Genomic DNA, 24,333 nt, shown 5'->3' with positions numbered 1-24,333 from the left:
AATAAAATTATCAAATAAGAGTGCTTTAATCCACTTTGATTGCACAAATCTCAAATTCCAGTGTGTACTCAAATTCCTGCTGCAAAATACTGTCAGCTTACAAACGCCATCTCCAACTTCTTCAAAGATTCCATCAACAATGTCTTCGAAAAATCTTACACATCACTTGGGAAGACAGACGAACTAATAACAGTGTACTGGATGAAGCAAAGATCACCAGTGTTGAAGCAATGATTCTTCAACATCTTCGTTGGACTGGTCATGTTGTGCGGATGCCTGATGATCGTCTTCCAAAGCAACTACTCTATACCAAACTTAAAAATTGAAAGTGTAATGCTGGTGGTCAACAAAAGAGGTTCAAAGACTCTCTCAAGGCAAATCTAAAAAAATGTAGTATAAACACCAACAACTGGGAAACACTGGCCTGCGAGCGCTCCAGTTGGAGAACAGCCTTCACCAAAGGTGTCATGGGCTTTGAAGACGCTCGAACTCAGGACGCAAGGGAGAAACGTGCTAAGAGGAAGACATGCTTGGCAAATCCACACCATGATCAACTCCCGCCCGGAAACCATGTCCCCACTGTGGAAGGATGTGTGGATCCAGAATTGGCCTCCACAGTCACTTACAGACTCATTGTTAATACTGTGTTTATGGAATACAATCTTACTCGGCTACGAGGGATCGCCAAAGAAGAAGACGACCCTAAGAGATGTGGGTGTCCACGAACATTTTCTGTAACTGTTTTCTTTTTCACTGGTCAGGAATGTTCCAAATGAGACTTTTCAAATCTGTAGCAGTAAGTCATAATAGGAAAGAAGGAGAAGAATTATGACCGAAACTAGAAGAAGAACTTGATACATTATCCCTTTGGGAGTTACAAAACTATGGAGGCATCTCATAATTAAACCACATTCTTGTTGGGAGCCTTTGTGGAATTGTTAAAAATCCAGTCATCATTCCCCCAACATCCAGATAAGGTGGAGGATAAAGGAACAAGATAAATGGGAAATGGGAAGGAGGAAATGACCTGGGAGCGGGGATGTTTTTTGTGTTTGTCAGCTGGGCCAGGATTACAGGATTGCAAGGTTACCACAACTGCTCTTTGGGGCCAGTTGTGTTGCAGTTAAAGCACTGCATTACAGGTTTAAATTTATGCAAGGTTTTCGTTTGTGAGCTTGTCCCTCAATATGTCTATCCTTAGCAGCACCATTTCATAACCTGGTGCCTTCTGGACCGGGTTTTTAGAAAGCAGATTTTTCCAGCAGCACCAATTCCCTGTCAGACACCCCACGCTAAAGAAAAGAGAGAGAGTAAACTGAACATGAAACATACTTCTACGTGCCACCCCAATCTCTGAGCAGTCTCTGTCAGGGTAGCGGCTGGTCCTGACCCCCCAGCGACTCACCTCCCTGTCTTGCCCAAAGGTGAGCATTCCTCCTGCGAGTACTCAGGTCTCTCCTTCTCTGCAGCTCAGGAGACGTCGGTGGGTGACTAGACCCAGAGGCCGCCTCAGCCTCCCCTGACCCAACCGGTAGTGGAGCAGCTGTAAGTGATGGCCCAGCTGGAGGCAACGAGGGAATCCTCACATCTGGAGCCAGGGCAGACTCAGGCCCCTGACTCGGCCCAGCTGGTGGGAACCTGTGCAGACTGGGACTCTTCAGGATCAGGCCCCCAGACTTGGTTCAGATGATGCCTGAGGCAAAGGACTAAGACTCTTTTGGCTCCGAGTCCGAGCCCGAGTCCCAGGCCATCACACTCACTCTCGTCAGTTGTTGCAGTGACAATTCGCTGTTGCTTCTTCCTCTCTTCATTCAGAAAAAATGTCACAGGACAGACATTCTTCAGGGCCTCCAGGTGTTCCCGCTCAACTTAAGGCAGCTGCAGCACAACTTCATAGGATCATAGAGTTGGAAGGGACACCGGGGGGTCATCTATTCCAACCCCCTGCAATGCAGGAATCTCAGCTGAAGCATCCATGACAGATGGCCATCCAACCTTTGCTTGAAAACCTCCAAGAAAGGAAAGTCCACCACTTCCCGACGGAGACCATTCAACTGTTGAACAGCTCTTCTAGTCAGAAAGTTCTTCCTGGTCTTTAGATGGAATCTCCTTTCTGGTAACTTGAAGCCACTGGTTCAGGTCCTACCATCAGGAGAAAACAAGTATGCTCCATCTTCCAAGTGAAAGCCCTCAAGATATCTGAAGATGGCTCTCATATATCCTCTCGGTCTCCTCTTTCATGGGCTAAACATACCCAGCTCCTTCAACTGTTCCTCATATGGCTTAGTTTTCAGACCCTTGATCATCTTGATTGCCCTCCTCTGCACACATTTCAGCTTGTCAATGTCCTTCTTAAATTGTGGTGCCCAGAACTGGATTTTTGATACTGTTCTTGAACTCTCTACCTACACCTTTGGCATTCTGCATCTGTAGCCTGACTTGGGCATTCAAATATTAGTGGTGCCCTGTGCAACACTAAAATCTGGCAGCCCCTTGCATCTTGCTCTCCGTTCTACAGCATTGCTTGGACTACTGCAATGCGTTCTACGTGGGGCTACCTCTGAAGGTGACCAAGAAACTGCAATTAATCCAGAATGCGGCAGCTAGACTGGTGACTGGGAGCGGCCGCCGAGACCACATAACACCGGTCCTCAGAGATCTGCCTTGGCTCCCAGTACGTTTCCGAGTACAATTCAAAGTGCTGGTGCTGACCTTGAAAGCCCTAAATGGCCTCAGTCCAGTATATCTGAAGGAGCGTCTCCACCCCCATTGTCCAGCCTGGACACTGAGATCCAGAGCTGAGGGCCTTCTGGCGGTTCCCTCATTGCGAGAAGTGAGGTTACAGGGAACCAGACAGAGGGCCTTCTCGGTGGTGGCGGCCGCCCTGTGGAACGCCCTCCCTTCAGATGTGAAGGAAATAAGCAGCTATCTTATTTTTAAAAGACATCTGAAGGCAGCCCTGTTTAGGGAAGTTTTTAATATTTAATGCTGTATTGTTTTTAACACTCAATTGGAAGCCGCCCAGAGTGACTGGGGAGACTCAGCCAGATGGGCGGGGTATAAATAAATAAATAAACTTATTATTGTTATTACTACTACTACTACAGTGGTACCTCAGGTTAAGTACTTAATTCGTTCCAGAGGTCCGTTCTTAACCTGAAACTGTTCTTAACCTGAAGCACCACTTTAGCTAATGGGGCCTCCTGCTGCTGCCGCGCCGCCAGAGCACGTTTTCTGTTATTATCCTTAGCAAAGTTCTTAACCTGAAACAGTATTTCTGGGTTAGCGGAGTGTATAACCTGAAGCGTATGTAACCCGAGGTACCACTATATTGTTATTATTATTATTATTATGGTGCCCCCTGCAGTGCGGCACCAATTGTGGTCAAACCAGTTGTGCTACCATAAAATCACATCTGACATAAGGACCTTGGCTGTGATGTTGTTGTGGTTTCATACAGGGTGTGGAAACAGAGCAATAAAGCAGCAAAATCAGGTTAGATAGGTTTGAATCGACAGGTCCCTTTTATTTTCCGCATTCTGCTTTCTCCATTTGGCCCCTTCTCTTCCAGCATCTCCCTGCTGCCTTCTTCTGGCCCTGTGCAAAAAGCTTCAGACAAAGAATCTGGGGCAATTGAAGCACCCTTGGCCTGTGCTTGTGAAGCCATGGTGCCCTGCAAGGCTACTCTAGTGTTGGAGCCCCACAACGAAGGAGAAGGAACAAGCTGGACTTTTTCTTGGTCTCAGAGCTTAGGAAAGGCCTCCCATTTTTTCTCCACACAGTGATGAAAGTTCGTTTTTTACTGCAGCCAACCCTGCTCTCTGAGAGAGGGAGGGAGTGAAATGGTGACTGCTGTCTCCATAGAGCATCTGAAACAGATTTGCTCAGTTCCACTCACAGCTGAAGAGGCAAGGAAGTATTTCCAGATGTGCTAATGCGCCGCAGAGCCAAGAAACAGCGAAGGAAGAGGCGGGGGCCATTTGCCCGTCCCAAATGCTCTTGCCTGCAACTTTCCCTGCAGAAGGGAAAGTGAGGCTCTTTCAGAAGAGTACCTACTAAATTAGACACCCTGCGCAATTAGAGACTCTGCGCAATTAGATATTTCATGCAATTACTCAAGAGAGGCCATGCAAAACCTTCTCCACGGTTCATTCGTACAGGATGTGCTTTAACGCTGCACACGCTATCTGATTTAGGTTGTCTCAAAGGCAGTGGCGTAGCGTGGGTTGTCAGCACCCGGGGCAAGGCAAGTAATTTGCGCCCCCTAACCCGGGGCAAGGCAAGTAATTTGCACCCCTAACCCCTAACCTGCCGCCGCTGCCAGCTTCTTCTTGCTGCTGCCTGGGCTGGGGTATTTACGGTAAGGTAGCCACGGCAGTGGCGGCGGGTCCGTGTCAGGTGATCTGAGGTGAGTTGCCACTGGCGCTGCCGCCCAAACGATGCCGCTTGCCCGGAGGAGGAGGAGGGCAGAGAGGCGAGGAAAATGCAACATGGCCCAGCAGCTGCAGCAGCAGCGGCGGCGGCGGCGGGGGGGGGGGCTCTGAGGAGGGGCTGCCTGGCGCGCCCTCCGCGGCCCTGACGCGTGGGGACCGCAGCGAGCGCTGAGAGCCGCTGCCTGCCAGACGCCTTCAGCCCGAACGCGCGCACAGTTCGTCGGTTCCGCGAGACATGGGGCTCTGCTACAGCCTGCGCCCGAGGCTCTTCGGCGACTCCGGAGGCGGCGAGAGCGCGCCCCCCCCCAGATGTTGCGCCCGGTGCGGCCGGGCCCCCCCTGCACGTCCCACGCTACGCCACTGCTCAAAGGAGCAGCTGGGGTCTCGACTCTTCGCCTCATCGCCACCTCCACCCTCTCAAAGGTTTTCTCCGTTTCCCGACTAACAGTGCCCAGAGTGGAGGCGGAAATTTAAAACGATCAGCCTTCTAGCTAGATGAAAGACGCCAAATTACATTAAAAGTCTTACCAGCAATATAAAGTATCCTGCATGGGTGGGTGAGACTTTACGTTGAAGCAGGCAGCCTCTTTTAAAGTGAAATTAAAAAATGAATGATAAAATTGCCTTCTTCTTTGTGCCATTTGCAGGTAAATGCTTACAAAGAAAGAAAGAAAGAAAGAAAGAAAGAAAGAAAGAAATTGTCCAGTAGCACCTTAGAGACCAACTAAGTTTGTTCTGGGTATAATAATTAATAATAATAATACAATTTTATTTATATCCCACCCTCCCAGCCGAAGCTGGGCTCAGAGCGGCTAATAACAGTAAAAGTAACACAGCATTCTAAAATCAGTTCATTCTAAAATCGTTCAAAATCAGATTAATGGCAACCATTGGGCTAGAGTTCTGTGAGGAGTACCAAAGGAGAGAGGGGGTCAGGCTGTGCCTTGGCCAAAGGCCTGCTGGAACAGCTCTGTCTTGCAGGCCCTGTGGAAAGATGTAAGGTCCTGCAGGGCCCTAGTCTCTTGTGGCAGAGCGTTCCACCAGATCGGGGCCACAGCCGAAAAAGCCCTGGCTCTGGTTGAGGCCAGCCTAACCTCCCTGTGGCCCGGAACCTCCAAGATGTTTTTGTTTGAAGACCGTAAGGTCCTCTGTGGGACATACCAGGAGAGGCGGTCCCGTAGGTACGAGGGCCCTAGGCCGTATAGGGCTTTGAAGGTTAAAACCAGCACCTTAAACCTGATCCTGTACATGCACACAAAAGCTTATACCCAGAACAAACTTAGTTGGTCTCTAAGGTGCTACTGGACAATTATTATTATTATTATTATTATTATTATTATTATTATTATTGACTGCGTCAGACCAACACGGCTACCTACTTGAATCAACAATTCCTAGTTTAATTGTGACTCAGAACAAATATGGGGTGGCGAATGAAGGGTCTGTATGGACGGGCAAAGGGCATGTTCATAACTCAGCTCATTAAGTTCAGATGTGATCCTACAAATCAGGCAAAAGCAAACCACAGAATAGGATTTCCCAGACATCCCCAAAAGATTGAAATCCCTCCTTCTCAAGGACCTCGGGAAATTGTAGCTCTGTGGAAGGAAAGAGGGTCTCCTAAAAACTTTCAGCGCCTGTTAACAAGCTACAACTCCTAGAATTATAAGAAGCAAAAAGGTCTCCCACTGCATCTTCAGTTTTGGACCAGGCAGCAGGAGCCAGGAGGAGGACGCATCTTGTCCTTGCAGATGCAAGCACCATTTGAGCGTGTGTATGTGATGCGGGGGGCGCTGTGGTCTAAACCACGGAGCCTAGGGCTTGCCAATCAGAAGGTTGGCGGTTCGAATCCCCGCAACGGGGTGAGCTCCCGTTGCTCGGTCCCAGCTCCTGCCCACCTAGCAGTTCGAAAGCGTGTCAAAGTGCAAGTAGATAAATAGGTACCACTCCAGCGGGAAGGTAAATGGTGTTTCCGTGCGCTGCTCTGGTTCGCCAGAAGCAGCTTAGTCCTGCTGGCCACATGACCCGGAAGCTGTACGCCGGCTCCCTCGGCCAATAAAGTGAGATGAGCGCCGCAACCCCAGAGTCGGCCACAACTGGACCTAATGGTCAGGGGTCCCTTTACCCTTTACCTATGTGTCCTGCTGTCATGAAAACCAACACAGGCTAACAGCCAAAACGTTAGATTTGAACTGCTGGGCCTGAATCTGAACCTGTACTCAGCCAGGTCCCTCTCTGTGTGGCCTTCGACAAAAACAGTCGTCTCTCCAATCGCCATTTTTTAAAACTGTCATAACCTGAGAACTTAAGAAGAGGCAAAGTGCTGGATCCGACCAAAGGCCCATCTCCTGCAGCAATCTGTTCTCGCAGTTGCCGACCAGATGCCTGTGGGAAGCTTGTAGGTCACGTGACATTGCTGGCACATTTGACGGAGTTGGCTGGTGGACATTTTAACAGCAAACACGCAAGGAAATTACACATCTGGACATCTTTGGCTTCTGCTGACCACGTCTTTCCCCTGTCCATCCTCCCCCTCCCCAAATTGGAAATCTAGTTCCAGAAGGAATGCATTTCTGTGTGTTTTTCCACGTTCAGAATTCTCCAAGGAGGAGCTAGAAGTGCAGTTAATAATGAGCATAATAATTAATGATAAACTCTGCAAGCGCTGGCAGCAGACAAAGTTAATGACACCCCAAGCATTGCCAAACTAGAGACTCTCATGAGATCCCAAAAGCAAAACTCGTCCAGTGCTCCTCATGAAAATATTTTGACTGTAACCACAATACTCTTGGCATCCTTCTGGTGTTATTTATTCCTTCTCAGATAATCAGGATTTACAGTAGTTACAAACAGTGCCATGAGTGATCTGAGAAAGGGTTTTTATTGTGAACTGTAACACAAGGGCTCAGCACTGTTTTTAAAAAACAAATTGATTCAGCTTACCCTACCAGTGAACATGACACTTTATAGGATACCATATTTTTCCCTCTATAACACGCAGATTTTTTCTCCTAAAAAGGAAGGGGAAATGTCTGTGCGTGTTATAGAGCGAATGTGTGGTCCCTGGAGCCGAAAAACCAGGCAAAAATCAGGCAAAAAATCAAATCGCTGCGCTGCACGGAGAAGCGAAACCTGAAAAGAGGAAGCGGCTGCTTTCCTGCATTCTGCCTCAGGGTCTTACTGCCCACCCTCCTCTGTTTCGTTGCTGTGTTTGCTGAAACGGAACAAAGAGCAGGGAAAGCCCCTCCCTTCCAGGCAAGCAGAGGGGAATTCCTCTCTGTGCTGCTGGGGGAGAAGGAGAGAGAGGGGGGAAGGGAGAGAGAGGGGGGGAGGGGGAAGGAGAGAGAGGGGGGAGGGAGGGAGGGAGAGAGAGAGAGAGAGAGAGAGAGATGGCTGGCTTGGGTGGGGGAAAACTTTTGCCTTTCTTTCCTCCCTCCCGTTAAATCCCTCTCCTGCATTCTTAGCCAGCTGCTTCTCTGCACACCCCTCTCATGTCCCTTCTTTGTTTTTCCTTCGCTCCCCACTTAAAATGTGGTTACAAAGCATGGATCCACATGGATCCTCAGGATCTTTGCATTGGGTCACCCCAAATTCACCATCAGATCACATAGCATGTCCATGGCTACAGCCTGCAACAAAAAAATCACGCACCCACTGTTGCCTGGGGCTGCAATGGTGCAAAAACGTGGTTACAAAGCATGGATCCACAGGGATTCTCAGGATCTTTGCATTGTGGCACCCCAAATTCACCATCAGATCACATAGCATGTCCATGGCTACAGCCTGCAACAAAAAAATCACGCACCCACTGTTGCCTGGGGCTGCAATGGTGCAAAAACGTGGTTACAAAGCATGGATCCACAGGGATCCTCAGGATCTTTGCATTGGGTCACCCCAAATTCACCATCAGATCACATAGCATGTCCATGGCTACAGCCTGCACCAAAAAAATCACGCACCCACTGTTGCCTGGGGCTGCAGTGGTGCAAAAACGTGGTTACAAAGCATGGATCCACAGGGATTCTCAGGATCTTTGCATTGGGTCACCCCAAATTCACCATCCGATCACATAGCATGTCCATGGCTACAGCCTGCACCAAAAAAATCACGCACCCACTGTTGCCTGGGGCTGCAATGGTGCAAAAACGTGGTTACAAAGCATGGATCCACAGGAATTCTCAGGATTTTTGCATTGGGTCACCCCAAATTCACCATCAGATCACATGTCTGTGGCCACAGCATGAAGCCCAAAAATGATACATCCACTGTTTCATTCAGAATGTTTTTTCCCTTGTTTTCCTCCTCTAAAAACGATGTGCGTGTTATGGTCAGGTGCGTGTTATAGAGCGAAAAATACGGTAATTTACACAGCTAAAAGAAAAAGAGATTATCCTGCTCCTACATTTTATTGGTATATCTCCTGTTTGACTAGCCTAGCCACCTGGCAGTTTTTAGCAAAAGGTGGATATAAATGTTTCCTATAAATAAATTAAAGTGAGGTCCCCACTGTTGGGAGTGAAGCAAAGTTTGCAATAACCCACCAGAACCAGAAAACCACTGAGTTGTTGGAAAATCCTTCCAGACTTTACTTCCTTCCTGCTTCTTTTCCAAGTTCAGTCATTATGAGCTAGCCTGCGCTGGGGCCAACTTATTGACTCCATCTTGGGCACATGTAGAACCTGCCCTTAGAATGGCTTTGTTTGCCATGTGTAATAAACCTTAAGTTTTCTTTATCCTTCCAACCAGCAATCTTGCCAGGCTATTTCTACCTGAACACAGCTGCACTATATTTCCCAAGCACCAACACTTGGTCCACACAGCTTACAGTCTAAAAGTTAAGGAAATATACTTTTGATATATTTGTAATTATGTGATCTCACTCATGGGATCATCACCTTGTTGTGGTGAGTGGGCTTGCACATTCCTATGATCCTTGTGAGCGAAGCCGTCGGGAGTCTTGTACTCCCAGCAGGGTCACCCATCAATGGTGTCTCCCCAAAATTTTACTTATCACTTGGGAAGACAAGCGAACTAATGCCAGTGTACTGGAAGAAGCAAAGATCACTAGTGTTGAAGCAATGATTCTTCGACATCAACTTCGTTGGACTGGTCATGTTGTTCAGATGCCTGATGATCGTCTTCCAAAGCAACTATTCTATTCCCAACTTAAGAATGGAAAGCGAAATACAACAGAGGTTTAAAGATGCTCTTAAGGCAAATTTTAAAAATGTAACATAAACACTGATAACTGGTGTTATGTACTGAGTTGAATAGGATCCAAATTGCAGCTGTCTGATTGGTCCTAGAACAATAGGATTCAGAATGCAGCAGTCTGATTGGTCCTAGAACAAAAGGATCCAGAATGCAGCAGTCTGATTGGTCCACAGGAGCCACCCAATCCAACTCCAGGTGGAAGTGAATCCGCAACCTGATTGGCCTACAGGAGAATCCCGGAATTAGCCAATCACGTGGGGCCTATTGTGTAAATAATGTATATAAAACAGACATCTCAGGGGAACTTCCATTCCTCACTACTATGAGCTGAATAAAGAGCATGAAATCCGAGTATATTTCAACTGGGAAACACTGGTCTGCAAATGCTCTAATTGGAGAACAGCCTTTACCAAAGGTGTCCTGGGCTTTGAAGACGCTCGAACTCGGGACGAAAGGGAGAAACATGCTAAGAGGAAGGCACGCTTGGCAAACCCTCGCTGTGATCAACTCCCACCCGGAAACCTATGTCCCCACTGTGGAAGGACGAGTGGATCCAGAATTGGCCTCCACAGTCACTTACGGACTCACCGTTAAGACCGTGTTCAAGGAAGACAATTTTATTCAGCTACAAGTGATCTCCAAAGAAGAAGATGAATTATGTAATCTTTTTATGCTGTAAGCCACCTTGAGCATGGTTTTAACTATGGAAAAGCGGCGTACAAATAAATTGATGCATGCTCAGGCCCTTGCCTGCGAGGACAGCAGACGCCTGCCAGCCACGTGGACACAGCTTTGCATTCTGTGGCAGAAGGAAGTTCAGGAATCAACAAAGAAGATGAGCTGGGTTCTGCCTGCATCCTTTGGGCCAAAGCTTTCAGGATATATTAGGAGTGTATGCCACAAGCCTGGAACAAGCCCTATGAAGTTGGGAAACATGACTGCAGGTTTATACGAGGTTTATTCAGCTGGCAAGGCACGATCCCTTGGAAGCGGTGGCGTTGGGAGTTCTTGTTTGTCTTGAACAAAGCAGTATACCGTATCTGTCACTGCTGGACTGCAAAGGAGGTCAGAGTTTGCACAAGTGGCGTGACTGAGAGTATTCAGTTAACCGCTTAACCACAGAAGGCAGCTCGCCTATTTATAGGCAGGCCCCAAAAATAAATCCCAACGTCACGTGGGTCCTGCAGTTTTGTTTGTTTAGCCAGTCAAAGCATTTCTACCTCCGCTCCTCAGCTGGAACGGCTTCCAGAGTGGCTTACCGAGAAAACATAATTCCTGCCTTTAAGCTTAAGATCTAAACAGACACAGCACAAAAAGAAAAAAGCGATGGGCAGGGAGGAGGAAAGCAAGCAAACTCAGGCACCCAGTTCTTAATGTTACAAGATTCTTATAATGGTCAGTTAACAAGCTGCTCACATTTTTTATTTTTTGAAAAAACAGGCATTGGCGGCCTCTAAGAAAAAACAGTTACCCCCAACTTTCCTGGGTTTTAACCGGTATTTACTCCCACTTCCTGGGAGTGTCAGAAATACAGTCAAAAACCGCTGTCCTTACAGGGTGGGGCTTTTGAGTTTTGAGGGCCTGCCTGGAATCTGCTGATGTGATAATTTATCTGTTAGCAGCTGCCAGAGTGTTGGCACACACACAAAAAAATGCACATATTCATGAAAATAATAAACAAAAACACATTATATCAAGGGAAGTTGCTTGGGAAAATGTGACTCAGTCTATGGCAAAGCTAGAGACCTAAAAGGCAGTCATTAATGAATTTTTTATGCAGACATTTTAAAAAAAAAATTTTTTAAATCTTAATCCGATGAAGAAATGTGGAGAACTGAATTTAAGCCTGGGAAAATGAGAAACAGAGAAATTGAAATTGACAGATTCACCCACCCCTAATTTTGGCACAGTTTAGGGTTGCCATATGTCCAGAATTTACCGGACATATCCGGAATACCGCAGTCGGAAGCAGTGTCTGGGCGAACAACTTCTATCTGGATTTTCACTGTTTGAAATATGGCAAGCGTAGTTTATATACATATATATTGCAAGGCAGTATCTCAGTGCTACACAAATCATGTTCAGATTTCGGCTGCTTATTTCCGCTCAATCCAAGGGCTGCAGCTGCAGCTCCCTCTAGAGGCGGCATAGGGGATGTCTCTACAAGGCTCCCAGAGAATGTCCTTTGAAGGATGCGCCTCCGACCCCCATTTATTGGGGTCCCAGAAAAAGTGAGCAGCAGCAAACAGTGAAAATAGGAAGGGAACTTTGTCATGGTGAAAATGCACCAGATGGAAAAGGGAGGTAGTTGGTTTTTTGGGGGGGGTGCTAGAGGCAGAAATAGGCATTACACACCCGTTTGTGTGACCCCACTGTTGGTTTAACAGATTGATGTAATGTATTCTCAAGTTTTTAACTTGGTACGCTGAATTTGTTTCTCTTTTTTGCACACTGACATTATGTTTGCAAGTGTTGGGTGGTTTATACATGCTTCAAATAAAATAAAGAATGGAAGGAATATGGAAGGAGTAGTGATGTATGGAAGTGAGAGCTGGACCATAAAGAAGGCTGATCGCCGAACATGGGATGCTTTTGAATTCTGGTGCTGGAGGAGACTCTTGAGAGTCCCGTGGACTGCAAGAAGATCAACCCGATCCATTCTGAAGGAAATCAGTCCGGAGTGCTCACTGGAAGGACAGATCCTGAAGCTGAGGCTCCAAGACTTTGGCCACCTCATGAGAAGAGAAGACTCCCTAGAAAAGACCCTGATGTTGGGAAGGATGGAGGGCACAAGGAGAAGGAGTCGACAGAGGACGAGATGGTGGGACAGTGTTCTCGAAGCTACAAACATGAGTTTGACCAAACTGTGGGAGGCAGTGGAAGACAGGAGTGCCTGACGTGCTCTGGTCCATGGGGCCACGAAGAAGTGGACATGACTAAACAACAACAAATGGAAGGAGTTGGGGATGTTAAGCCCGGAAAAAAAGGAGACTGAAGGGAGATAGGAGAGTCATCTTCAAATATCTTAAGGGCTTTCACATGGAGGATGGAACAAGTTTGTTTTCTCCTGCTCTGGAGGGTGGGACTCGAACCCATAGCTTCAAGCTTCAAGGAAGGAGATTCTGACTAAACATCAGGAAGAACTTTCTGATGGTAAGAGCTGTTTGACAGTGGAATGGACTCCTTCGGAACGTAGAAGTCTCGCCTTCACTGGAGACTTTTAAGCAGAGATTGGGTGGCCACCTGCCATAGATTATTTAGCTGAGATTCCTGCATTCCAGGGGGTTGAACTAGATGACCCTCAGGGACCCCTTCCACCTCTACAATTCTCAGATTCCTATTGAGCTCATCGGTTAAAGTAAAAGCAAGAGACCCAGCTAACCCCTCCTTTGTGTCGAAGTGCAGGCCTAGGGTCCCTCAGCTTCATTTTGGGCAGATATTGGCGTCCACATCCTTGTTGGCCTGTCTCCAACCACTGAGCTTCTTCTCCTGACGCATTTCCCCCCCTTAACTGTGCTGCATCAGCCCTCCTTCCGCAGCACGGGTTTCATTTCATCATTGATGCATCGCGCGGTTTGCTCTTCGTTTCATCTGTGGATTTCAGCTTACATAAAGCACAAAGCTGGTGGCGCTGTGGGACGCGGGTGGCACTGTGGATTAAACCACAGAGCCTAGGGCTTGCTGATCAGAAGGTCAGCAGTTTGAATCCCCGCGACGGGGTAAGCTCCCATTCTTCCGTCTCAGCTCCTGCCCACCTAGCAGTTCGAAAGCACGTCAAAGTGCAAGTAGATAAATAGGTACTGCTCCAGCGAGAAGGTAAACGGCATTTCCGTGCACTGCTCTGGTTCGCCAGAAGCGGCTTAGTCATGCTGGCCACATGACCCGGAAGCTGTACGCCGGCTCCCTCGGCCAATAAAGTGAGATGAGTGCCGCAACCCCAGAGTTGTCCACGACTGGACCTAATGGTCAGGGGTCTCTTTACCTTTAATAGGGGAAGGGGGGAAACAAGCTGCCCCAATTTCATATTCTTTCCCCGCTGCCTACAGTGTCTCCTTGCACCGTGAATCGCTGCAAAGTCCATTCATCGCAGCCAGAAGTTTCCGAGGCAGAAGAAAGGGGTTCGAAGGAGTAGCAGGTGCAGAAGGCAGCCTTGCCAGAGGATTCTTCTGCACGAGCCCCAGAGAGAAGGGGGGGGTGGATGTGGGAGAAAGTGACGTGAGTGGGATTTAATGGCTGGAGAGAGTCGTTCCAGCACAGCTCAGCGAGAAACTATGCACGACCAGGGAGGCTTTTGGAGAGATGAAACCAGATAGGGAAAGGGCTGGTCGGTGGCTTTGGGGTTATGAACTCAGGAGCTGTGAAATACTAGCTCAGCTAAAGACCCGAGGCCCAAAAAAACAAGGATGAGCCTGGCTGAGATACCAGAAAGCCAACTTTCCCCTATCTGATGCCCTCTAATGACGTTTTGGACAACCACTCTGGGCGACTTCCAACAAAATATTAAAATACAATAGTCTGTTAAACATTAAAAGTTTCCCTAAACAGGGCTGCCTTCAGATGTCTTCTAAAAGTCTGGTAGTTGTTTATCTCTTTGACATCTGGTGGGAGGGCGTTCCACAGGGTGGGCGCCACTACCAAGAAGGCCCTCTGCCTGCTTCCCTGTAACTTGACTTCTCGCAGTGAGGGAACTGCCAGAAGGCCCTCGGCACTGTACCTCGGCGTCTGGGCAGAATGATTGGGGTGGAGATGCTCCTTCAGGTATGCTGGGCCTTTGAGGCCGTTTAGGGCTTTCAAGGTCAGCACCAACACTTTGAATTGTGCTTGGAAATATACTGGGAGCCAATGTAGGTCTTTCAAGACTGGTGTTATGTGGTTTCAGCGGCCACTCCCAGTCACCAGTCTAGCTGCCGCATTTAGTTGTAGTTTCCGGGTCACCTTCAAAGGTAGCCCCACACAGAGCACATTGCAGTACTCCAAGCGGGAGATAACCAAAGAATGCACCACTCTGGCCAGCATTTGGCAGGTGCCGGTAGGTGCTAATAAATACTTTCTCTTCCCACTTCCATCACTTCATCTTAGAGTTGACACTGACATTGTTTTTTTTCTTTCCTTCACCCTGCTGCTGCTTCTCCCATTAAAGGCAAGATTGTCTCCCTCTCTCAGCAATGCCCAATGCCTAGTGCAGCTGGCCAATCAGAAGTCATTTTACCGAAGGCCTGTCAGAACGGTCAGGGATGCAGAAGTCCTTTGTCTCTGCAGTCCTGAGAAGGTTTCCAAGCGCCATAAATTTATTTATTTATCTTACAGATCCCATAAAGAATCCCGGAGCAATTTGACCCTCGCTGTAGATTCACATTAAAAAGTACTCTGAACCGAAGCCCTCCTGCCAACCCTCCTTTTTTTAAAACACATTTTTCTTAAAGATTTCATGGTTTAGAAAAATATGTGCAATGTCTTCTTCTTTTTCAAGTTACATTTTCTACATATCCCTCCTTGAAAGTCTTTCCATGGGATCATGATGGGTGCATTAAGTTGTTTCTAACCCAGTTTACGAATTAACATTTTAACTTCTGCAAAGTCCTGAGATTTACTAGCAGCTGTTTTGGAGCAGGGCTGAGTTACAGAGGCAAGCCTTCTGCACGCTGCGGTCAAAACAAGCTGGCTCGTATTCAAATGTATCTCCAGGTAGAGGGCAAGAAAAGGGGGGCAGGAGGAGAGGGGGAGAGGGAGAAAGAGAGAAAGAGAAGAGGTGTTGTGTTATTGAAACCACTTCCAAAAGTTAAGACTCCTGCCTTTCAGGTACATGGCGTTTCACAGGATCTGTAGGCAAGGAGGTGTTTTTAATTTCTCTCAAAGTGTTATCTTGGATACCTTCCAGGGCCTAATCAATCTCCAATGTCCTAGCGCTGGGAGGGTCTAAGTATTTTAGAACAGGTTTCTCTAATGAAGGTTTTTTCAAAGGCAGAAAGGGACGAAAGGGACAGAGCAGGAACTGGATGTGATGCAGGTCGGAGGGGGACCCAAGACATGGTGTGCGTTTCAAATGCTGTTCCTTTCGCTTGCTATTGAACCTTGCCAATAGGTAAGTTAGAGATAGAGTTACAGATAGGTAGCCGTGTTGGTCTGCCATAGTCAAAACAAAAAAATTTCCTTCCAGTAGCACCTTAAAGACCAACTAAGTCAGTTCTTGGTATGAGCTTTCGTGTGCATGCACACTTCTTCAGAAGTTAGGGGAGTTTTTAATATTTGAGGTTTTATCGTGTTTTTCATATTCTGTTGGGAGCCGCCCAGAGTGGCTGGGGAAACCCAGCCAGATGGGTGGGGTATAAATATTATTATTATTATTATTATTATTATTATTATTATTATTACTACTACTACTACTACTACTATTAGGTAAAGAACCCCTGGGTGATATGTCAAGTATCACTAGCCTTGATGTAGCATCGTCTGACTTCCCCACAAATGAATCAGAACGAATTCTCATTAAATGGCCAGCGTCATCTAATCTCCCCGCAAGCAAATGAGGATCAATGCACACACAGAAGGGGGAAAAGAGGCAAAGGACCCCTAGACGGTTAAGTCCAGTCAATGGCGACTGTGGGGTTGCAGCACTCATCTCACTTCAGGCCGAGGGAGCCAGCGTTTGTACACAGAAAGCTTTCCAGGTCATGTGGCCAGCAGGACTAAACCGCTTCTGGCGCAACGGAACACCGTGACAGAAACCAGAGCAGTGCACGGAAGTGCCGTTTACCTTCCCGTCGCAGTGGTACCTATTTATCTACTTGCACCAGTGTGCTTTTGAACTGCTAGGTTGGCAGGAGCTGGGCCAGAGCAATGGGAGCTTACCCTGTCTTGGGGATTTGAACCGCTGACCTTTTAATTGGCAAGCCCAAGAGTCTCAGTGGTTTAAACCACAGCACCACCCGCTCCCATAAAAGCCTTGCCAATATTGCTCACCCTGCAACACCACCAACAGAACCACTCTCGGCTGGGAGACAAGACTGAAAGCAAAGTATTGTTATGAAGGTTGCGCAGCACCCCAAATCTCTGCTGTGTGCTAGGAAGATTCCAGAGGGTTCCACCCAGAAAGGCTGGAGCATCTCAGTCCGATGGGTAGGGTAAGGGTAAAGGGACCCCTGACCATTAGGTCCAGTCATGGCCGACTCTGGGGTTGCGGCGCTCATCTCGCTTTATTGGCCGAGGGAGCCGGCATACAGCTTCCGGGTCATGTGGCCAGCATGACTAAGCCGCTTCCGGCGAACCAGAGCAGCGCACGGAAACGCCATTTACCTTCCCGCCGGAGCGTTACCGATTTATCTACTTACACTGGCATGCTCTCGAACTGCTAGGTTGGCAGGAGCAGGGACTGAGCAACGGGAGCTCACACCGTCGCGGGGATTTGAACCGCCCACCTTCTGATCGGCAAGCTCTAGGCTCTGTGGTTTAACTCACAGCGCCACCCGCGTCCCATCAGTCCGATGGGTAGGGTACAAGTAATAATAATAATAAATATTATTCTTCCAGGCGTTCATCTGGAGTTGTGTTTCTGTTGAGGAAATGGAGGCACAGTGGAGGCTAGTGTCTTAGAAATATGGTTTATTGTATGCATAGTTACATCTGGAGTCTTCAGTGGAGGGGGGCAGAACATTGTACCCCAAGGGCGACTCTCATTGCTCCTCTCATAGCCCCAGCAAGCTCAGGGCCAAAGCTGCAGTCTTACCTCTTGGGGTCTCTTGGGGTAGCATCTTCCAGCCAGTGCCAAGATGGTTCTGCCTTTATTTCCCTCACGGAGTTCTGCACACTTCCTTTCTTGTTCCTAGAAAGCCCCTACGCTAATATTAAAACCACAAGCGTTGCCGTGTGTGTCTGTGTAGAATATCTTCTCCTGCCTGCACTAGATGGGGGTGTGATGTCCTTCACAGAGGTAAAAGTTTTACAGGCCTCATTGAAAGTGATGCAAATCAGATGGCTCGCTTGCAATGTTATCAAAGATTTGCAACAGAATATTTAACTCTCTCTCTCTCTCTTGAGACAGAAATAAGTTGCCGGCTCAGGGCAATTTACTTGAGTTCACTGAGGAGAGATATTTGAAATCTCTGTACTCTGCCCATCAAGCCCAGCGTTGTCTGGTTGGCAGGCTCTGCAGATTCTTTCCTGCTCCATGAAAACCCGTGCCACCATCATGCCTTTAAGGTGCCACAAGACTCACAGAATCGCAGAACTGTGGAGCTGGAAGTGTTAAGTTGTGGGTGAACATATCAGAGGACACAGCGATTCTTCAGACAGCTCTTGTTTATTCACAGGCCAGAACAGAACTGAACTGAAGAGTTCAGCCAGCCTGCTTATATAGAGCTCCACTACAACACAACAGTAACCACTTTCTGTAACTAGCCAATCACTGAACGTCACTTTCAATCCCTTATTTGCATATGTGGACCTGAGTGAAAACTATCTACAGTATTCCCCTGCTGGCCCACGGTGAGGAGGAGGAGGAGGAGGAGGAGGAGGAGGAGAAGAAGAAGAAGAAGAATTAGTAGTAGTTTGGATTTGATATCCCGCTTTATCACTACCCGAAGGAGTCTCAAAGCGGCTACCATTCTCCTTTCCCTTCCTCCCCCACAACAAACACTTTGTGAGGTGAGTGGGGCTGAGAAACTTCAAGAAGTGTGACTGGCCCAAGGTCACCCAGCTGCTGCATGTGGAGGAGCGGAGACACGAACCCGGTTCCCCAGATTACGAGTCCACCGCTCTTAACCACTACACCACACTGGCTTCAGTACATAACAGGAAGGGACCCCAGGGAACATCTAGTCCAACCCCCTGCAATGCAGAAATCACAACTGAAGCACGCCCAAATCTCCTGGTTTTTGCTGCAAGAAAGACTCATCCAGGGATCCCTCTGGAAGTTGTTTCCTAACCCAGCACAGGCACAGAACACCTGCTTTGCATGCAGAAGGTCCTCTGCTGAGCTTCAGTCAGTGTAGACTAGTGTTTCCCAAACTTGGGTCCCCAGCTGTTTTTGGACTACAATTCCCATCACCCCGACCCTGCCTGCTAGGGATGATGGGAGTTGTTGTCCAAAAACAGCAGGAGACCCAAGTTTAGGAAACCCTGGTATAGACAAGACTAAGCTAAGAAGACTGTTATGTACTGAGTTGAATAGGATTCAGAATGCAGCAGTCTGATTGGCCCTAGAACAATAGGATTCAGAATGCAGCAGTCTGATTGGTCCTAGAACAATAGGATTCAGAATGCAGCAGTCTGATTGGTCCTAGAACAATAGGATTCAGAATGCAGCAGTCTGATTGGCCCTAGAACAACAGGATTCAGAATGCAGCAGTCTGATTGGCCCTAGAACAACAGGATTCAGAATGCAGCAGTCTGATTGGCCCTAGAACAACAGGATTCGGAATGCAGCAGTCTGATTGGCCCTAGAACAACAGGATTCGGAATGCAGCAGTCTGATTGGCCCTAGAACAATAGGATTCGGAATGCAGCAGTCTGATTGGCCCTAGAACAACAGGATTCAGAATGCAGCAGTCTGATTGGCCCTAGAACAATAGGATTCGGAATGCAGCAGTCTGATTGGCCCTAGAACAACAGGATTCGGAATGCAGCAGTCTGATTGGCCCTAGAACAACAGGATTCAGAATGCAACAGTCTGATTGGCCCTAGAACAATAGGATTCGGAATGCAGCAGTCTGATTGGCCCTAGAACAACAGGATTCGGAATGCAGCAGTCTGATTGACCCTAGAACAATAGGATTCAGAATGCAGCAGTCTGATTGGCCCTAGAACAATAGGATTCACAATGCAGCAGTCTGATTGGTCCTAAAACAATAGGATTCAGAATGCAGCAGTCTGATTGGTCCTAGAACAATAGGATTCAGAATGCAGCAGTCTGATTGGTCCTAGAACAATAGGATCCAGGATGCAGCAGTCTGATTGGTCCGCAGGAGCCACCCAATCCAGCTCCAGGTGGAAGTGAATCCACAACCTGATTGGCCTACAGGAGAATCCCGGAATTAGCCAATCACGTGGGGCCCATTGTGTAAATAATGTATATAAAGCAGAAATTTTGGGGGAACTTCCATTCCTCCTCACCACTATGAGCTGAATAAAGAGCATGAAATCCACTCTCAACTGCGAGTATATTTCAAAGACCAACAGTCTTTGACTTTGTGCAAGGAGTTCCTATGAGTTTTGGGGGGCTTTTTGACCTGGGGTTCTGTAGCTGTGAATTCAGGGGGCTGGACTAGATGGCCTTTGGGATCCCTTCTTAGCCTCCGTTCCTTGATTCCTTCGTGAGATGCGCTGTCAACCAGGCAGAGCGCAAAGAGCCCGTGGGGACGTCGGAGACCCTGAAGAAGGGGAAGGAGCGGCTGGGTCGCCTTTCTTCCTGCCTGGCTTGTTTCCATCTCAGAATTAACAAAGGGAGAGAGAGAGGAAAAAAGAGTGAGAGAGAGAGAGAAGGAGAGAGAGAGAGAGAAGGAGAGAGAGAGAAAGAGGCGCCTATTATTGGGCATTTCGTGCACAACAGATTGTTCTGCCTTTGCCTTTGAATTCCAAGCAGAAATTGCTAAGACAGCAAGAAAAAAAATAATATTATTATTTATTTTTCATTTTACATTGTCCTTGGGCTTGCCTGCTTTTCCCCAGAGGAGAGATCAGAGCCTCCTGGGGGGAGCCAGAAGCGGGAACGCGGCAGGACGGAAAGAGGGGCGCGCAGAACGGAGTACGGAGGCATTTCTGAGATGCGAAGCGTTAGATTAACTTGTCATGTTTGCGCAGTTGACAGGACTGAGCGGCTGCAGCGGCAGCGCCTTCCCAAAGCGGGAGATCAGGTGTGAGAAGGGTGCGGGGGATCTCTGGAGCAAGTCCAAACATGTGGGGAGGCTGGGAAAGAGAGAGGCGAGCGTTTTTTGCTCCAAAAGTGAGCTGGGGCCGCAGCCGGGAAGATGATCCCGAGTGCCTGGGATAGGAAACCGGGAAGTCTTCGCTCCTGCCAGTTTTGCAAACCTTAGAACCCAGATCCTAAAGAAACCCAAACCAAACCAGAAACTGCTCACTTGGGCTGCATTTTAAATACAGTGGCACCTTGGGTTACATACGCTTCAGGTTACAAACGCTTCAGGTTACAGACTCCGCTAACCCAGAAATAGTGCTTCAGGTTAAGAACTTTGCTTCAGGATGAGAACAGAAATCGTGCTCCGGCAGCGCGGCAGCAGTGGGAGGCCCCATTAGCTAAAGTGGTGCTTCAGGTTAAGAACAGTTTCAAGTTAAGAATGGACCTCCGGAACGAATTAAGTACTTAACCCGAGGTACCACTGTACATGACTTCCTCTAAGGAATCCTGGAAACTGTAGTTTCTTGGAGCTCTGTTAGGGCAAACTAGAGTTCTCTGGATTTTTTGATGGGCGGAGCATGCTTTAAATGCATAGTGTATGTGGAGTTATGGAATCACATCCCATTAATGGTAAAGGGACCCCTGACCATTTTGTCCAGTCGTGACCGACTCTGGGGTTGCAGCACGCATCTTGCTTTATTGGCCAAGGGAACTGGCGTAGCGCTTCCGGGTCATGTGGCCAGCATGACTAAGCTGCTTCTGGTAAAACAGAGCAGCACACGGAAACGGCGTTTACCTTCCCGCCGGAGCGGTACCTATTTATCTACTTGCACGTTGACATGCTTTTGAACTGCTAGGTGGGCAGGAGCAGGGACCGAGCAACGGGAGCTCACCCCGTCGCGGGGATACGAACCGCCGACCTTCTGATCGGCAAGTCGTAGGCTCTGTGGTTTAACCCAAAGAGCCACCCACATCCCATTAAGCGTCCTTTATTTAGCAGAATTTTAAGAGTGCTTAACACTTAAAATACCAGAGCAGTGCACAAGAGGAGAGGAAGAAAACACAAGCTAAAAAAAATAACAATGTCATAAATACTGTATAAAACAAGGTTCACCCGGGCCCAATGCTAGCTGTGGACAAAAACTAACTATATGAGAAGGCCAGAATGAAAAGGAAGGTTTTTCGCATGTGCCCAAGTTTATACCCCCAAACAACTTAGGAGCATGTGAAGAGCCTGAGGATCAGGCCAACAGCTCATCAAGTCGAGCAACCTGTTTTTACAGTGGTCAAATGCCTCTAAGAGTTGAGAAATCTAGATAGACTGCTTATGGACCTGGAGGTTCCATAAGATCGTCAGAAGAAGAGACCTGCTGGATCAAGCCAGCAGCCCATCTGGACCAGCATCCTGTTCTCACAGTGGCCAACCACAAAGCAGGATTTGAACACAAGACCCCTGTCTCTTCCTGCGGTTGCCAGCCACAGAGGCAAAGCATAGCCATCGAGATTGGTAGCCACTGAGAGACTTATCCTCCATCAATTTGCCCAAACTTATTTTAAAGGCACCCAAGTGTAGGAATGTTCAGGGAGGCAGGAGGGGATATATTGTTTATTAATATCCTTCCTAACTTGCGTTGGCAAGTTCTATAACTTAGCAGAGTTTTAATATTCTCCTTTAAACGCACACAGGGTAGCTGGTTGCAAGCTTGTTTAAGCTTCTCAGTATAGATTCCTGGTACGATCCCTTATTAATCCCTCTTAAAAGAATAAACACGCAACAATCTTAATTAAGATATATAAAAGTAGTTTACTCACAGCACCATCAGTTCACAGATGGATCCCTGAAGGCAGACTTAGTCACAGATATATACATGTGAGTCTATCCCATATGGAGATACAGTGGGTTACATACACTTCAGGTTACATATGCTTCAGGTTACAGACACTTCAGGTTACGGACTCCACTAACCCAGAAATAGTACCTCGGGTTAAGAACTTTGCTTCAGGATGAGACAATAAATCGTGCTCCGGCGGCCCGGCAGCAGCAGGAGGCCCCATTAGCTAAAGTGGTGCTTCAGGTTAAGAACAGTTTCAGGTTAAGAACAGACCTCCAGAACGAATTAAGTTCTTAACCCGAGGTACCACTGTAGTCTCCTTGTCCTCTGTTGACTGAAAGACAACAGGGCATCACTAGCTAAAAAGCTACTGGTCCAACGACGAAGTCCAAAAGGAGAAAAGAGAGAGGTGGCTGTGTGCCTTGTGCTTTTGTTACCTGCACAGGTAAGGTCACGCCCACCCCTGCAAGAGGAAGGATGTGACTTATGTGTCACATCCTTTGTCCCTCGCCCGCTCACCTCCAGACTGGGCAGGCTATGAAACATCTAAGCACCACTCTCCCATTAACAATTAACTAATAACCAATTCATTAATTGCCCAAGCATTCACTGCAGCGCCGTGGGGCACCATCCGACCAGCGGGCGCTGGCAGCACAACTAGGATTTTTCCTGCTCTCAGCTAGGTTAGAGCATGAGACTCTTAATCTCAGGGCTGTGGGTTCAAGCCCCACATTGGTCAAAAAATATTCCTGCATTGTAGAGGGCTGGACTAGATGACCCCTGTGGTCCCTTCCAGCTTTGCAGTTCTATGATTCTATGACTGGTGCACGCAGGTCCCTGTTCTCCATTGATGACATTGAGAGGCTCGCTGGACGCCATCACCTCCAGAGGGGCCCTCGGCGCTTGCGTACTGAGCTTCCTGCAAATCTGGGATTCTTTTGACCCTGAACTGCTCAAAAGAGGGACAGATGATCAGGAAGAAGAAGAGTTTGGATTTGATATCCCACTTTATCACTACCCTAGGGAGTCTCAAAGCGGCTAACATTCTCCTTTCCCTTCCTGCCCCACAACAAACACTCTGTGAGGCGAGTGGGGCTGAGAGACTTCAGAGAAGTGTGACTGGCCCAAGGTCACCCAGCAGCTGCATGTGGAGGAGCGGGGAAGCGAACCCGGTTCACCAGATTACGAGTCCACCGCTCTTACCCACTACACCACACTGGCTCAGGAAGCTTGTTGTTCCTTTCTTACACGCTGGGGTGGTTGTCTCTTATAACGAAAGAGAAAAGTTTTGGTGGCGGAGGGGAGAGAAAAGAGAGACTGATGCTTCCTCTGTATTTTAAACTCGGCCTCTCGCCCCATGTCTTCAATTAATGGAGGCAAAATTAATTAAGGAGGCAAACTCTGCGCTGCAAATTCCGCACAGGCTCCCCTGTTTTTTCCACCCAGTCTGTTGCCAGATTAGAAGGCGAGATCTGAATCGACATCTGTGGGCTTCATCTGTTGCTTGCATTTCTCTCCCCTTGTGGGAGTGAGAGGAGGGGAGGCAGCGCCGGGGAGCAGCGATTGGAGGAGGGAGCTTGTTTTAACTCAGCCATTTATTCCTAGTTGTGTCATTGTTATCTTCTCGCAGCTGAGTGGAAGTTTTGCAGGCTCGGAGGTGGAAAAGAGCCAGCCTGGAACTCAGAGCTTTACAGGGGAAGTGCAACTGGTGCTGGGTCAAACAGGCTTGGGACTTAGCCGTGGACGGATAGAGCCTGGCTTTTGAAAAGAAGCTGTACCCAACCAAGTCAGGCAACTGTTTGGGGTTTTTTATGTTTATTTATTTTTATACAGGGACGCGGGTGGCGCTGTGGGTTAAACCACAGAGCCTAGGACTTGCTGATCAGAAGGTCGGCGGTTCGAATCCCCACGACGGGGTGAGCTCCTGTTGCTCGGTCCCTGCTCCTGCCAACCTAGCAGTTCGAAAGCATGTCAAAGCGCTCCAGGGGGAAGGTAAACGGCATTT

General features: G+C 48.0%; 1 protein-coding gene and 1 long non-coding RNA gene across 2 annotated transcripts in view; one reads left to right on the top strand and one right to left on the bottom strand.

Annotated features, from left to right (window-relative positions):
- The window catches only part of LOC309337893 (uncharacterized protein), a 68,684-nt gene extending 51,201 nt beyond the window's left edge, over positions 1-17,483 (bottom strand). The window contains exon 1 of the mRNA XM_081854880.1: positions 17,371-17,483. The gene's annotated coding sequence lies outside the window, so the exon portion shown is untranslated. The remainder of the gene's footprint in view (positions 1-17,370) is intronic.
- The window catches only part of LOC309338078, a 102,117-nt gene extending 78,018 nt beyond the window's left edge, over positions 1-24,099 (top strand). Inside the window, exon 3 of the long non-coding RNA XR_014154675.1 lies at positions 24,080-24,099. This is a non-coding gene — a long non-coding RNA (uncharacterized lncRNA). The remainder of the gene's footprint in view (positions 1-24,079) is intronic.
- The last annotated feature ends 234 nt before the right edge of the window (positions 24,100-24,333 follow it).

Source organism: Podarcis erhardii, assembly GCF_964252035.2.
Source record: "Podarcis erhardii genome assembly, chromosome: 3".
NCBI lineage: Eukaryota > Metazoa > Chordata > Lepidosauria > Squamata > Lacertidae > Podarcis > Podarcis erhardii.
The sequence above is the reverse complement of the archived record's forward strand: the minus strand, read 5'-3'. Positions and strand labels throughout refer to the sequence as shown.